The sequence below is a fragment of the Thermobia domestica genome, chromosome 16, assembly GCF_964235325.1.
Source record: "Thermobia domestica chromosome 16, izTheDome1.hap1.1, whole genome shotgun sequence".
Taxonomy (NCBI): domain Eukaryota; kingdom Metazoa; phylum Arthropoda; class Insecta; order Zygentoma; family Lepismatidae; genus Thermobia; species Thermobia domestica.
In genome coordinates this window covers 41,885,046-41,902,510 of record NC_137469.1, presented here as the reverse complement: position 1 = coordinate 41,902,510, position 17,465 = coordinate 41,885,046, and the positions used below count along the sequence as shown (strand labels likewise).

At 35.6% G+C, this 17,465-nt stretch overlaps 1 protein-coding gene across 4 annotated transcripts in view; it reads right to left on the bottom strand.

The window, feature by feature from the left end:
* The window catches only part of Arf6 (ADP-ribosylation factor 6), a 97,464-nt gene extending 85,632 nt beyond the window's left edge, over positions 1-11,832 (bottom strand). For 2 of the 4 annotated variants that reach the window (XM_081742376.1, XM_081742375.1), the window contains exon 1: positions 11,676-11,832. The gene's annotated coding sequence lies outside the window, so the exon portion shown is untranslated. The remainder of the gene's footprint in view (positions 1-11,675) is intronic. The other 2 variants (XM_081742379.1, XM_081742377.1) reach the window with 2 other exon arrangements.
* Between the last annotated feature and the right edge of the window lie 5,633 nt (positions 11,833-17,465).

The window sequence follows — 17,465 nt, the reverse complement described above, 5'->3', positions numbered from 1 at the left end:
TTCCTCCTTTAATATTGATCCTAGATATTTAAAACTATACACTTTATCAAAAGTATTATTTACTATTTTAACGCATCCATAATTTGCTGTATTCCGGTCCCGACGCACTTCCATGTATTTAGTTTTCTCTGCATTTACTTCTAAACCCATGTCCCTGCAAGCGTTTAATAAGATCTCTGCATTTCTTTCTATTGTTCTCCTATCATCCCCTATTAAATTTACATCATCAGCATATGCCATAACCTGGTGAATACCGTTCAACTCTAGGCCCTGGTTGCTATCTTTGATTTTCCTTATAACGTATCCCAGAACAAAGTTAAATAATAATAGCGACAACGCATCTCCTTGTTTCAGGCCATTTTCGATGTGCAAGCTCGTGGACAAAAATTTTCCTACCCGGACTTTACTTTGGGATTTATTTAAACATATCTTAATTAATGTAATTCGTTTTCTCGGTATTCCAAGTTCTGTAAGAACGTTGTATAATGTTTCTCTCCTAACCGAATCGTACGCCTTCCTAAAATCAATAAATAATTGATGTACCGGGCTATTGTATTCACAATTTTTTTTTCAAGTATTTGGCGAATAGTCGATAGTTGGTTGGATAATATAGCGTTTCCTAATATTTGGTCGATAGTTGATCGATTTCGTCTAAATCTGCACTGATAATCTTCAATAATTTCATCTGCGTATGGGGTCAATCTTGCTAATAAAATATTTGAAAGGATTTTATAGGATGTTGACAGAAGAGAAATGCCTCGATAATTATTACAGTCAGTTTTGTCGCCTTTATTGTGAATTGGAACAATGATTGATTTTTTTCACTCTTGTGGCAATTCTTCCTTGTTCTAGATAAGGAGAATAAGTTTGTGTATCTTGTTCCACAATTTTTCGCCTCCAGCTAAAATTAACTCCCAGAGATTTGTGTTTCTTTAATTTCTTTATAGCGGTTTCTACTTCTATCCGGTTGGGTCCTGTGGTGTGTATCTCCTTTCCTCCACACACACACTAGTTTTTGATTGCGTATTAAGCAAATCGTCAAAGAAATCTTTCCATCTATTTAAGATGCTTTCCGTATCAGTGAGAACTATTCCGTCAGATTTCTTTAATACAGCGTTTCCTAACCTTTTTTAACTTGCGGCACACTACGGGTGTAACTAGAGTTCTCGCGGCACACTCATAGATATTATTATTAGTAGTAGTAATAGTAAATAGAAAATACCGTCTTAATTTTTTTGTGTGATTACTGACCTCCTTCTCACAGAGAAGAAGGCTCGATCACTGGTTCTCTCTCATCGCAAATCATTATATTTCATTGTAATTCAAAAATAGAAAACAATTCCAATGAAATATCGGACTCAGGCTTTTAAAAATATATTTTCTTTTTGAAGAGTGTATCCAACCTTTCACTAAGGAAGATCACTAAATAACAAACGAACACACAAATCTCTTGTACTTTTAAAACAGATGGAGGTAATTTGTACGAGTGTTTGCTTTGTCGAAAGGGTAGAATGAGATTTTAAAATTTCAAGTTATGAAATAACCTGTAACAATAAAGAAGCAATAATGGTCATAACAATGATAATAAATACTTTGTTGAACATTAAAAATGTACAGACAAGTAACACAGTGTGAAACTTAAAATATATTAACAAGGATAATATACGTCACAATTTTTAAATATTAATAAAATTCTGTTTTCGAAATACAATCTGTGTAGTAGTAATGTATGTATATACAATAATATATTACAATTACAGTATTTTTTCCATTATAGAGGTTCATAGTAATGTGAAATACAAATACACAATTTTCCTGTCTTGTAATTGGGTTCCTATATAATTAATAATTTTGTTTTCATTTCCTCGCGGCACACCGGTTGGGAAACGCTGCTTTAATATATAAGCACGTGGTTGATAGCCTTTCTTAAATTCGCTGATCCCCTTATATATATCCCGGATGTTTTTATTTTTACTATTATCTTCAAGTTCCTTAATTTTAGCTTTTCAAAAAATCGTGTTCCTTTGTTCTAAAAGTTTTCGAAGTTTCCTGCCTAATATCAGCGTAATTTTGTGTAGTTATTTCATTCGGATTTTGTAGCCAGAGCAATTTTGCCTGTTTTCTCTTCTCTGCTAATTTAATGCATTCCTGGTCGAACCATGGTTTGTTCCTACGTATTTCCGCGTGTCCCAAGTTTTCTTTTGCTTAAATTTTAATGCTATCTCTAATTTCAATCCAGGTATCCTCAACACCAGTGCACTCCGAATTTTCTAAAGCCGAGAATCTATTCGAAACTTCAATCTGGTATTCCTCTCTTACCTGGCTCTCTTCTAATTTCTTTACATTGAATGTCTCCGTTTTCGGACAATGAATATTACCTTTATTCAACGATAATCTCTCTCGTATTATCGCTGCTACCAGGTAGTGATCAGTGTCACAATCAGCCCCTCTAAACGACCGGACATCAATTATGTTAGATTGCCTTCTTCTATCTACTAAAACGTGGTCAATTTGATTATGTGTTTTTCCGTCTGGTGATGTCCAAGTGTATTTATGAACGTCGCGATGTGGAAATTTTGTGCTCTTCACGATTAGGTTTTTGGATGTTGCAAAGTTCACGGTTGTCATTACTTTCCGTATGCAGACTTTCGTTCCCTATAATTGGTTTGAAAACATCCTCTCGTCCTACCCTAGCATTGAAATCCCCTAATAGAATTTTCATATGATATCGCGGAAGTTGGTCAAATATCCATTCCACTTCTTCGTAAAAACTGTCTTTTCTATCGTCATCCTTATCTTCAGTTGGGGCATGTACATTTAAAACAGTAATATCACACCACCGTCCCTTAAGGGTAATAAAAGAAAGTCTGTCAGTAACAAATTCAAGCCGATTAACTGCTGGTAATATTGTTTGTGGACGAAAAACCCTGTCCCTAACTGGTGATTTTTATTTCCTTCCCGTAAAATTTCCGGAATTCACAGATCCATTTCCTTCCCACCTAACTTCTTGAACTCCTACTAGATCCATTCTGTATTTCTGTAACTTACTCGTTACGGATTTTAACGCGCCTGCCCTATAAAGACTTATATTCCATGTTCCAAATCTCATGTCCATTTTCTTTTGCTGAGGTCGTGCCAAGTTATCAGACCTTGTCCGAGGTTTTTGTGAATATTTCTGAACAAGAGCTTTTTCTTTTTTTCTTTTCAGGATGAAGTTGTCAGCCTTACCCAAACCTCCAAGCTGGAGGACCACTCCTAGTCGTCTGTCCGCGACTGCTTATTCAGTATATTAGCAGCTAACCTCTATATCTAGAGGCCTTCTTCTCGATCCGCAACCTGAGGACGCGCCATGCCGTGGTGACAGGAACCCACGTTAGGGAGTAAATACTTCAACAATAAAACTATTTATTTTACTCTGGAAGATGTTTAATTTTATGTAAGACATTTTGAAACATTTACTTTATAAAATATGAATTATATATTTGTTAATTGTTTTAAATTAGTTTTCTGGAAAGAACCGTCTTGCAACAAGTGCTCGGGAAATTCTCGTAATTGAACGTACAAAGTATTGGAAGTGAACTTCAACAATAAAACCATTTATCTTACGCTGGAAGATATTTATGTCATATAAGACATTTTGAAACATTTATTTTATAAAACATGAATTATGTCTGTTTTAAATCAATATATTTGGATGTTCATATTTGGCGAACGTCACTGAGGCTCCTGCGATGATTCGATCTACATTTGTTCGTTCGTCTTCCTGTACCACACATACTACAGGGCACCACTTTCGGTATTTAAAGTTTGAATTTTCAGGATACAAGCACGAGACACGCTTAAATTTCCTGTATGGATTTTGGCGGCGTATCAACGCAAAATTTTAAAACGGCGGCAATTTATTTTTCAAAATAGCGAGTACCTACAAAGCGTAATTTTCGGTCTTTTAAGTTCAAAACGCCGGCCATTTTTTTCAAAACAGCAGTGAATAGAAAATTGTTGCAAGTTGTGATAATGATAATCTTGAAATATAAATCAGATTTTAACACTTTTACCCCAAAGACATTGAAATATTTCGAAAAAATACAATTAAAGACGAAAAAATCGTATGGGCCCAGGTGGGCTGGCCTTTTTTTTAAACGGTTTTTTTTAAACCCTGTACGGCGCTCCCTGATTACTTCAAAGTCAAATGTTACATTATAAATTTATACCACTCTGTTATCTTTCAACAAATGCACTCACTTTGGGCGAGATGTCTTTATATCCGAAAATTTAAGAGTATTATTGTGCTGTTAACTTGCTTGCGAAGTTGTTTTGTTGAACATCATTTTCGTCTTTTCTCTCTTCACTTCAACCCGAATTCCGTGCTCTTCAAGCAACCTATTATATCTTGCAGATTCTGTTTGCTCGCACAGAAAGCGATGTCATCAGCGGAAGGAAACTTAGTCAGATGTTTCCCTTTATCCCCTTCGGTTTTTCACTTCAGAAATCGAAACATACCCAAGTTCGTTTGTGAAAAACCCAGGAGAAACAGTACCACCTGCAATTTTATGTAATCTTCTTTGTCACTACTTGCTTTAACAGTGTAAATAACCGCCCAGGTATTCACAGAATCGACAGATTTTTCATAGTCAATGAACGCAGCACATAAGGGTAATTCATACTCGTTAACAAATCTATCAATTTTCTCTTCACATGAACACAAGATATTGTGCTGTAACACCTCCAAATGTTTTTATTATTATTTTTTTTTGTGTGTGTGTGTGTGAGAGAGAGGGGGGGTCGATTTATCCTATAGGAGATTCAGTCAAAAAAAAAAAAAAAAAAAGAAAGAAAGAAAATAACTTCGTAAATCTCACAAACAAAATTTATAGGTTTGGAGGTATAATTCATGTCCCTTTCTATGCAGCATACACAGTAAGCACATGGCAGTTCTCCACTTCTAGAAAATGCAATCACTTGGTAATAATTTTGTGTAAAACTATGGATCTTTCCAGTTCATCAATTTACTTTGTCGAATTCAACTTCATCTAACAACATTGGGGTATCTGTCTCTCTTGTCTCTGCTTTCTTCAGTAAGGCCCATGTTGTATTCATTTTTTCCTTATAATATTGTTGCTAACTTTCTTCTATTTTCCGCAATATATTTTCATATTGCTTTGCTAAGTTCCACATATTCTATTTTAGATGTCGCGTTGTCAATGTTACCCTTCCATTCTTCTTCACATGTCATGTTCCTTTGGAGAGTATCTTCACATTTTTGGGACTTTTCCTAGAACTTTTGAAGAAAGCTGAAGTTTTCATTTTCATTAAATATTTCTAGAATCATCACAATTTTTCCATGTTTATAAGAGCACTTTATAGGCCATATACCTATACTTCTTCACATCATGAACTTTGCCCCTTAGTGATCAACGTTGAAACCGGAAATGGAATACCTCCTCAAATGCCGATTAGGGAAGGAGATGAAACATATTCCTAAGTTCTTTGGTAATCCTACAGTTTTCGTCTTGATATCTATCGACAGACAGGCAGAGGAACATAGCTGTTGCATAGGACTTCTCATATTTATGCATAGCATAATTTGCAATTCTAAAATGATGATACCATATGGTATTATGGTATGTTTACTATGGGATTATTGTTATTACGCAATCTGTCTTAAAAATGAAATCTTCCATTTGTACGTCCCACGACTATGGCGGCTACGCTAAAGGAAACGGCGATGATGATGAATGAATCCAAAGGTGGAATGAAGAAAGTGGGAGAACACTGAGAAAACCCACACACGGTGTTTGTCCACCACAAATTTCCCTCGGCGTGAGCTGGGATCGAACCCATGCTTCAGAGGAGAGCGTTCTACCACGAAGCCATCGCGGTCCCCGTCCTAGCATTTAAGTTTTTGGTCTGGGCCTCCTCTTATATTTCTGGATCCTCTTTAAACGCCCAACATTTTCTTCTATTTTTCAAATCATCGATCAGTTGTGTTCTTCGATCTCTATTCCTCCTCGCTTTCCTTCCGTAATTTTCTCTATGGCGGTATGAAGACAATTTCTTCGCAAGATGTGCCGAATTCAATTGTACTTCCTACGGAGAATATTGGCTAAAAGCGTCTTCTTCACTCCTAATAATTAGAAGCTTTCTTTGGGATAACCTGGAAAAAAGTGGTCTCTTGATTACACGACGGGACACAAAATCTTAGGTCCATATCCAGTAGCCAGATTATAGTTCGGTCGTCAAAAAACGCAAAATTCACCAGGATATACCAAATGCCAGAAAATTTACCAGTCAGAAAAAAAAAAAAAAAAAAAAAGTTGCTAGGTCTGTAACTTACTACAATTTGATAATCTCAGATATCCAAGTCCTTGCTGCCCAGCTATACTAACAAGATGTTCATAAAGTGTTACAGCATTTAGGAAAACCACATTGTGTGTCTGGAAAACTGAGGACACAGCCATCTATAGAGATTTGACAGCGACCATCCAATAAACCACACGAAAAGTATGAAACGGAAAGGACAAACGTTGCAACCTTTCTAATGCATGCTCATATCCGTGAGTGTAAGGTACAAATAATTCATGGTGCGCAAAATATTAAACTCATAAATCAGAAATCGAAGTTGGTGTAACGCCTACAAATAATTTCTGATGATACTAAACAAAGACGATCAGGCGCGTATACGTAGTATGCAGATACCTATATAGTGAATGTGAACAGCGCCTGAAATCCACTGGTATTCAATACAGAGAATATATACGAGACGGAACCAAATCAGGGTCAACGCAGCCTCGTGACTACGGAGTGAAACAACGTTAAATCCGAAATGTGACACTTGAAAGATGGGATGGCATTTAGCATTTCCCCCAAATCAATCTACGGCTTCGGAGCCGGTACTGTGACTCATAGTGAGTCGTTGCAGAAGTCCTCGCTTAAGCGTATACACACCGTCGCTGACGCGCCTGCTCCCTACGGACGCATTCTCGTAACCGCTCAAGGCCCCCTGTTGCGCTCCTGGCTTGACTTGATTACATAGCATTAGTGCTTTTTAGTGGCTAACTAGCACAAACTTGTTCGTGTTTTACGCACTGCAGTTCTTATGCCACACATCCATACTGTATATATACTAATGACTACATCACAGTTACAAATAACGAACCGCAATCACTATTAACGGAGCCAGTCACTGCAAAGTGATTTGAGAGAAATATAACCGTCTCTCACACCACACAAAATGCTAGTAAACCAGTTATAAACAATTCAAACAAACAGCCAACAAGATCTATATTCTGTTAATAGTAATACATGAAACGAAGTTATTGTATTATTAATGCAATGCTTTTACACTGACCCTTGAAAATTGTTATTTTGAAGAAAACTTCTCTAGATCTTCGACTACAAGGTATGATAAATAACGTCTGAAATGAAAATGTACGGCAAACTGAAACGCCGAACAACTACTATATACACTGTAACGATTTTAGTACGCCTACAAGATTTTTTTTTTTTTTTTTCGTGCAGACTAACAATACCATCATTTTTGGGGAGAAGGGATTACTGGCAATCACAAACTATGATTATATTTACGGAATTGAATACCCGCTGTAGAAAACAATGTGTTAAAAAGAATACTTACTGTACCAGTAGACAAAAGATAGTAAACTGTGCCCTAGCGCCACAAAATAGAAAATACATCCTAGCATATAAGAAGTGAAGCTACGTATGAAAATCTAAGGCATAAACGTATTAAAGAAATAAAATAAGTGAAACAATTTCAAGGAGGCACTCACACTGTTTTCTACAACTAAACTAACTAACTCTATGGCCTATGAAATCCGGGGGTTCAATGCCGCGTTCACAAAAGCTCTCCACTGACTTCTATCCTCAGCCAACTGAATCAAGTTTCTATTTTGTATTCATATTTCTGCAGATACATCTTAACATTGTCCTCCCATCTGCGACTAGGTCTTAATAATGGTCGTTTTCCGGCTGATCTTCCAGTTGATCTGATCTTCCAGACTTTGAAAGCGTTTCTACTTTCTTCCATCCTAGCTACATGACCTCCTATACTTGATCCCAACAATGTTTGGTAAACCGTATAAATTACGCAGTTCCTTGTTATGAAGTTTTCGCCATTCCCGGTTCACTTGGGTCCGAATATTCGTCGCAGGATCTTCTCATACCTTCAGACCATGTTTCGCAACCATACAGTACAACAGGCATGATTATCGTTTTATATATTTTAAGCTTTAAATTCCTCGACAGAATTCACGACAGCAAGTGATTTTGAACTGAATAATAAAACGAATTCCCTGCTTTTAGTCCACATTTAATTTTTTCGTGAATATCGTTTTCGTCTGTTAATATTGATCCTAGACATTTGAAAGTATCAACTTTATCAAAAGTACTATTCTACATTTTACATTGTTTTCTACAGCGATCTTACATTGTTTGTGCAAACGTCAAACATGCACATCAAAAATTAAGAGTGACAGCATTCTGAAATACACACCATTACAATGATATTACACGTACAGAAAGAACGGAAAGATCTGTTCCGTAAATATATTGTGTAGATTTCCACCCATGCAGTAACTTTGAAATGCGTCCGCCAACATGCAATTGGCTCTCTAATCCGCAGTACTTTTTGATTCGTTGTTTCCGCCCTCTGTGCCCCCCCTTCCCTCATACTCCTCGCTAGGGCACGAAACGTAATTACTTGTGCAATCACATCGACTAAAAAACATTTACCAACACAGAAATAGTTTAAACCGTACAAACTCTCACTCATACAATGCAAACGTATAACACTGCGAACAGATTATCGTTGTCTCTTCGGCGACTTAACCCCCAGTGGTAATCGACTTCTCATCTCGATTTAGCTTCCCCTTCATTTCTTGATAGCTCACAAGACATATATGGTGCGAATGTAACTATAAAAATTAACAGCACATACGAAACAATTGTTTTTACTGCAAATGTAATTAATTATTATGCAATTGTAGAGCAAAAGTTGCTTGTAGTGACAACCTAATATAGGTATGTGCATACTTCTTGTACTTATCTTACTTTATGCACATACACAACACTGTCGATAAGCCTATACACTACGGACGCAACGCAAGCACCTATTCAAGAAGTACGTGGGGACGGCAAGGTTCTAGAACACAGAAAACACAGGTTTTAAAACTGGAAGGAAAAAAAAAAAAAAAAAACAAGGAACGAAAAGGAAAAAAACAAGGTACATAAATATAATCCATTAGTTTTATAAAGGGGGGCCTAGTTCTAGAATCTTGCCATTTGGGAGCATAGATCCATAAAACTTAAAACAGAAAGTACGAAGTAAAACGGAATTACGTAATGTAATGTGTATGGATCTAATCAAACAGCATTCGATAAGGAAGTCATGCCAAGGTACAGTCTTATATAAATGCAATGAACCAAGGCACAAGTAGATTCCTTTTTACTTGAGACCATACATTTTTAAAAGGTACATAAGTACATATTGTTATTTTTTGTGCTATCTTCCTACTAACAATCCCACGCAGGCACACAAGCTTCGCCCTGCCCTTACCTGGAACAAATACGATTCTTGCTTTTAGTAAACGACTAGCTACCACATGCTGGTAGCTGTTTCATGCACTACGTTTTTGGGCACATGTTCTCACTCCATATTTTAACGATAATCGTTAATCCTTCTAAAATGGATCTGCACCCAGGAATGCAACATCTACCGTGAAAAAAGAATGTTTAAAGTTACTTGTAGTCGATTTCGTGATGGAAGAAGTAAATATCGTGTTATCTTGTAGAAGAATATTTATAATCATGAAATGCTAACTACTCTAAGCAGAATTTGCACACTTAATGCCTCAGATAGTGTTTCTTAAGGAAAGAGTTGTATTTATGGGTGCTGATTCACTTGAAGATGGTCGAGTTAAAACAGAACCCAAATTAAAAACAAATCAACTTGCACTCCTAAAAAGCAAGAATGCTATGTAACAGAGCAGAAGTGCAGCAGAAAGGAGGTACGTCAGCTTAAGGTGCAGGCATGTCAGCGATGTATACGAGCAATCCAAATATGGTAACAAAATTAACTTTCGTTCTAATGGAATTTTCAGCAATTCTTTCTTCTTTCCCCCGCACTTTTTCACTATCAACTTCATTCTCTTATTTCACGCATCACTTTACAAGCCATCAACTGATACATTTCTCTTTGTTAATGTCGTATGCTAGTCGCATTTCTGACGTAACATCACAATTGAATAATTCACTCTTGAAAATATTTAGTATACAGGTACATACGAAAAACTGAAGACTAGGGATTCCTTAAAATCCTAATGTTTTAACTTTTCCTACGTCAGGTAATTCAAATGGCAGTTTTTATTTCATTTGACAAGTTCACTGGATAAAACTGAACACTTTTTAGACATCTTTCGGAAACCGGTAAATCAGGATCGCGACTTACAACACTGCCTTTACCGCGGTGCGTTCTTATGTACTTACAAGTGCTGATTTCATATTAGATTTTCTCGCTTTATGCATGCTACACAGGGTAAAATAAACATACATTCGGACATCTTATACGTCCCTTATTCCGAATCCTAATGTGTCCTACCTAAATTTTACAAAACCATACCCCCATAAACTGGGAGAGCACTGTAAATATATCATGAAGCAACGAGTGGTTCCAGATTCTGGACCCGGACCGAAACTAATAGTACAGAAGGCATTAGAAGATAATTACTGAAAGGCATATAACTTCTGATGAAATATTTAAGGCGGTAATCCCAACTTTAATACTTATCCCTATCATAGTACTGTCATGTGCTAAGAGGAGTGTAGAAGGCTTGAGAATACATTTTACATGGAAAAAAAAAAAAAAAAATGCGACGTATACTTTCATAAACTTAACAGCACAATCAATGTTTATGCATCTATCTATATAATGTGCAACACGAATTTACGATTAAATTACATGGCAAAATACGTGTACAGAGCGAATTTTTTTTAGCATGATTCTAGGATAAGAAATCTAATTAATTACAAACACTAGTTCAGATTACTAGAAAATATCCGACTATATATTTATTAAAATATAGCTGCGGGGCAATTTCCAATTTAGTAGTTTCTAAAATGCGCCAAAACAAACTTGTCAATTTTAGCATTCATTAAGGAGGGCAACCGGAAACAGTGTCACTTTGCAAAACATTACCACACTTCGATTTCATTATATGTATTTTCTAATTAGGGCTTCTATTAAACTTTGCTTACTCCACCAATACGTACCACAGAATTCCCGCAAACAAGATTTAAAATTGTATATTAAGATCATTCATAAGTACGACCTGTATCCACACCTACCAATTATGCAGACCAGCTGTAGAAACAAACATGAAACAGTGAGTCCAGTACACATACATGAATATACTAAGCAATGCAGACGATTTCATGGCAAACAAAATAGAAGTTAATTTACAACATACACAACCAAATACTCAAAATAATCAAATCTCGGTCAAACATTATCAGTTACATTAATCATGGCGGTCTCATCGATGGCCTAACGGTAAAAAGTACCCGGAAACTTCCACCTTTTGGAAGATACTTTCTAAATACTTCATTTTAATATGAAAAACAGTAATCTATTAGTTGTAGGAATTAACATACTATTTACCTACCTTCCAACATTTACAATTTCAATATATTCATATAAAGACACACATTCACTAACCAACACACCTCACATAATAACCACCACTGCCTCCTATACGTAGACACGAGAAACAATTGAAGAGCAAATTCATCAACAGATGACGCTGCTGTGCACTACCACTGTTGCAAGAAACTCGGAAAGATATTACTAAATCTAATTTAAAGAATTCCTTCATATGTCAGTTTGTAAGTAATTAACATTTTACTATGACGTTTTTTTTTTCTTTAGCAGTCACATTCGGTTCCCTCACTCAAAGTAAAATTTTCGATAAACAGTATAGCAGCTTCAATGATTTTCTGCATTTTTTGTTGTTGTTGGGTTGCTGTAGACAGAATGGGAATTTCCACTGGTTCATGTACTTTTATGTAAAAGAACAGCGGCGAGAATAAATAAATATTTATCATTTCATATATACAATACAGTGAAACCTCCCTTAACGGACACCTCTCAATAACGGACACCTCTATAATACGGACAGATTTTTTGTCCCGGCAAAAATATATGTTCTCTTACGGAACAAAAAACTCCCTTTTACGGACACTCTCAGATACGGACGCGGACAGTCTTTTTTTTTATCAAACGTTTCAATAACCTCTTCATAACGGACAGGAATTGTTCTCGGTTCTGCGATATATTACAGTCTTTTTTCCATAAGTGTATCTCTCATGAGTGAACCATCAAACAGAACAGCTGAACTTTCATTTTTTTCCGCAATAAACTGCTTTCTGGCGCAAATCCTAGAAAATTTTGAATAAGCAAAAACAGTCATGCTGGGTTAGTCGTAAGGCCAGAAATTCTATGCTAAAGATTTTCCCTTCCCTAATAAATTTAATCCTTTTCGTCTGGACCTTGCATCTACCGACAGTTTCATAGATAACAAAACAAACATTGTTTTACAATAACATTTTCAACGAGCAATGTTTCCTCTCTTACTTTTTCGGAAAGGAAACATTTTTCTTTTACTCATGATACTGGAACAAGTGTGGGTTGGAGTTTCCCGGATTCCTTTTTCATTTTCTCTAAAAGGATATTCTTTGTGATTGGGTCTGGGTCAATAAACATATGCACCCCCAATAGCTTGCCTTTTCATCCATTCTGTCAACGAAGACGCCGCGCCAGTACACAAACACACACACACATGTTTCTTCTGGAATCGTACCGAGGATTTTTAGAGGACACTTGCTAATGAGTTTTATTACCATTGTAGAGGAAAAAGCATGCCTTTTTCGTTAAACATTGCCCAGCAATAATATGATTTAACAGAAATAAATTTCTCCTTCATCCCTCCCAGTAATACAAATGTGTACTAAATAAGAGTATTTTCATATTGAATTTTACGTATTTACGCTAATAAAAAATGTATTTACTATATATTACAGCATACAATTACCGTTATGAGAAATTAAACTTGTGTAACCCTTATATAACGGACACCTCTCAGTAACGGACAAAACTTCATGTCCCATTGGTGTCCGCTATTGAGAGGTTTCACTGTATTAGTAAAGTAAATAAACTTTGGAAAGTCATTTAAACTCCTGCTACCAGTGGCAAATCTAGAAGGTAAATACTAGTGGGTGCAGCCGGGCCCCAGACTATGATAAGCGTATCATGAGTGTACCATAATATAAACATTCAAAAATATATAAATATAATAGCATGTTTTTTATATTTTTTCCCACTCAAAAAACTGGGGGGAGCCTAGGCCCCTGGTCTCGGGCTAGCTTTGCCACAGCCTTCAACTCAAAACGACCTCTCGCCATGTTTCTACGGAAATGATGTAAATCGGCACAAGAGGCTATAGAAAGACTACAGGATTATCTAGATATATATAGCATATAGAAGGGGCTTGGATTTTATTGATTCCAGGACATACTGTAAATTTGCACCTTATAATAATATGCTATCTACTATCTACATTCAAGTGAAGTCACTCCAGCCGTAAATATTAATTAATGGGATAGGATTGATAGACTATATTTTGATGTAGTTTTACGAGCATAGTGACAAAATTATTTTTTGTTACTATATTAGTTATTGAATCATCTCACTATATGCAACATTTAATTACATTAGTCAAAAAAAAAGAACTTTTTCTTTGCACATGTGAGAAAATACCTGATACTATAAAAATTATCACTTAGAATTCAAATAGGCTACGTAATCAGTTCTTTTCTATCACCCAACATTTTCCCATGATACCAACGTGACCTTGAAAAACGGGTTCTTTTCAGAAATTTGTTATTTACGTGCAGATAATCACATGTAATTTCCACGGTAATTACAATATAAGCACAGTTTATACCACAGACTAAGGATATATCCTATGAAACACACTTCACAATGATGTGTCGCTATTTTTTTATATGAGGGGAATTTTAGAGGGATTTTATGAGAAATTCCATCCAAAAAGTAGTTTATAAGATTTTTTGTATCATGTCACTATTCATATGGTGATACAGAAAGAGGAATTACACCAAAATATAGATTTATATCGACTCAATAAATCAAGTATTTCATATGAATAGCGTTATTCTATCTAGAGATATAAATAGTTGTTTCTGTTGCTAAACTAAACTAAATATACCATATAAATACTTTACCAAAGAAGTGTTAAGTGTTAACAATAACACTTACCTTAACTAAAATATTTTAGTTGTCGACTTTCTACTGCATTTGGCTTCTGGAACATCTCTCATGAGTGTCCAACAGTAATCTACTAGAATTTGTGAACTCCACTAACCCGGGTACCTCCTGTTCTAAATGACGAAAATGTCCTGATACAAACGATCCTCACTATCGTCACTAAATGGCACTGAGACCTTCGGGAAAGAAATCCATTTGGGAATCTAGGACTTGGAATTTAAGGGTCTTATTGCAACCCATTTCTTTGAGTGATTGCAGGAAATTACTCACAATTTCACTGTAGTTTGAGGCATTATGATTTACTAAAAAAATGTTCTCTGTTAAACGTTTAATGAACACCAAGCTACCTCTTCAACCGGAGTTAAGAGATCCTTAAGTTTTTATGTAACGAATTAAACATCGTATTTGGGGACTACAAATGTTCTTTCCTTGATTTTAGTGTTACTAAGAAGAACTTTTCCTTCAGACAACGAAATCTTGCCTTACTTTTCTCCTGAGAGATGAAAAGCACTCTTCTGCCCACGAGTTAATACATGATTTGGCCATTCCTCCTTGATGTAATGTTCTGCTTTCTCTTGCTGTCCCATGCGCACAGGAAACAACAATATTTTGTATAACCAAGCTGCAAAACCATTAACAAAGAAATTAGTTTTAAAACACAGAAAATGGTCCGTTTGTATTTGTCATACTTAATTCTTTCTAGAAATATTTTGATGTTTTCATAGGTTTCTTTCATATTAGTTGTATAAGCCAAAGGCACTGAAGAAAATTCGTTGCCAATCTGCAAAAGGACTTCAAAGTAGTTTTTGAAGAATGATTTCAAAGTAGTTTTTGAAGAATGATTTCAAAGTAGTTTTTGAAGTCAATAAACAATCTCCACTCAGTACTTACATATTCATGTCCAAGTGTCCATGACAGCACAAACATAGTTACAATAAACAAAATTATTTTCTTTAGAATGGTAGTTCTCTAAAACTCTGCATGACGGTTTCGTAAAAATACACACTTCAGAGTCACGATGGAGCAGATTCCACCCTTTAGACTAGAAGCAAGAAGTTCTGCCTGTATTTTGGAGAGTTCTTAATACCGAACGAGATCTTTTAGTTCACCCTGATGGACTCAAATGTATATGTGCTTCCTACATATGTAGGATCATCTTCCTCATTATGTTGTACTTCAGTAGTTGCCTCCAGTACGTAATCTTCATCTATAGGAAAATGAACTAAAGGTTGTTGCACTGGTAATTCTGCCTTGTGTGGAACTGTCTTAATCACTGATAGCAAATTAGATTACTGCAGTGTGTGCTTAAATTTACTGATTATTCCTTTTATCTGTATCATACAAAAGTAGAAGTCAGAAGAAAGATCTGGTTCCCTCAACATCTTCTGGTTCCCGAAGTTCATGTTCTGTTCACCATTTTCCCACCCAGTCAGACGTTTCAGTCAAGTATAACAAATGTAGCGAGCTATATAGTTAGTGAGTATGTATATATTCATTTCAAAATCATGGCTCACCCAGGAGGATTTCACTAAGTAATAACGGCACTCCTGATATTATTTTCGCTTAAAATCTACTTAATGTAGAGAAACTTAATGGTCCATGTGGCAGTGATTATCTTCAATTCAAATTTAATGAAAATTAACAATCCAAATAACAATCTTATCAAACCCACATTTAAATCTAAACTTCAACATATTTCTACGAACGTTTACTGACAAGAATATTTAAAAAAAAATAGCTGAAAATGTTATTAATTCCCAAAAATAACGTAAAGAAAAATATTTACAACACAAGTATTTTTCATAAAATCAAAACTACAGTAAGGAAATTGTCGAAAGATAAAGAACCTAAAATTAAGATACTAAATTCTCCTCTGTCGTCAAAGGAAGGAAAATAAAAATTAAGACGCCAAATTGGTGCAATATCAGCTGGCAGAAAAGTATTAAAAGGTGCCAGATTGTTTTCAAGAATTTTATTAGAAACAACACGAGACAATTATAAGAATTATCACAAACTCAAAGCTAACTCCAAACTATTAATAAACAAAACGACAATACTGAGAAAACTACTGTAGTCCTTTGTCTGAAAGAACACCATCTTCCAAGATTTGGAAATTCTGTAAAATCTTCTTGCAAATACTTTGGGAAATGAAGCTATAACTAGTTCAACAGACAAACCGTGGGTAATCCAGTAATCCCTTTCCATAAAATATTTTTATTTCCCTCGACGAACAGTGACAGAAATAATATTCTAACTTATCTTTTGAGCAACAAGAATATCAACGTGAATATATCATTGACTTCCAAGAAACGCAAATTCTGTTGGTAGTATAAAAAAGATACTTCTCTTGGATTGGGTGTATTTTGATATAGACATTTTAAGAACCTTCCAGAAACTAGACCTAGAAAATTTCTTTCATATTTCAGTAAGATTTGGAATTTATATTCCAACAAGTACGTGTAAAATGTAAAATACTTATAATGAAAGCAAATGAATGTACCAGAACAGCAACATCTTAAGAGTTATTGCATTGTGGTCTAGCTCTTATAAAATATTGGTAAACCTAATTTTAAACAGGTTAAACTGGTTTATGAAAAGGGCGCAAATATTTCCTACAAATATCGCGGCCTTCAGAAAAGTACTTCAACGAATGATGTACTAAGGTCCGCTCGAATTGACCATCAACAAAGGATTTTATCTAAGAAAATGTACGAGGGGCGATCAGCAAAGAATGAGACCGATTATTGTAGCCTACCGCAGTTCCCTTTGTTGCCGAATTCCGGTACGTTTGATAGTTGGAAGAGTTGTGTTTCATGTGTACCCTCACTAGGTGGCAGCAGTGTTGTATCGGTAGGTTGGGAGTAATCCGCTGTGTTTTAGATACTGCTTCCATTTCTCCTCACAATGTGCTGTGTATACAAATACAATGGAGGTTACAAGAGAAGAACAGTATGGAGCAATAAAGTTTTGTTTCCTCTTGAACCAAACAGCTTCTGAAACATACGAAAAGCTCAAGCAAGCTTACTGTGAGAGTTCATTACCTCGAGGAACAGTGTTTCGGTGGATCAAATAATTCAAAGAAAGACGAGTTTCATGCGTTAAGCAAGGTAGA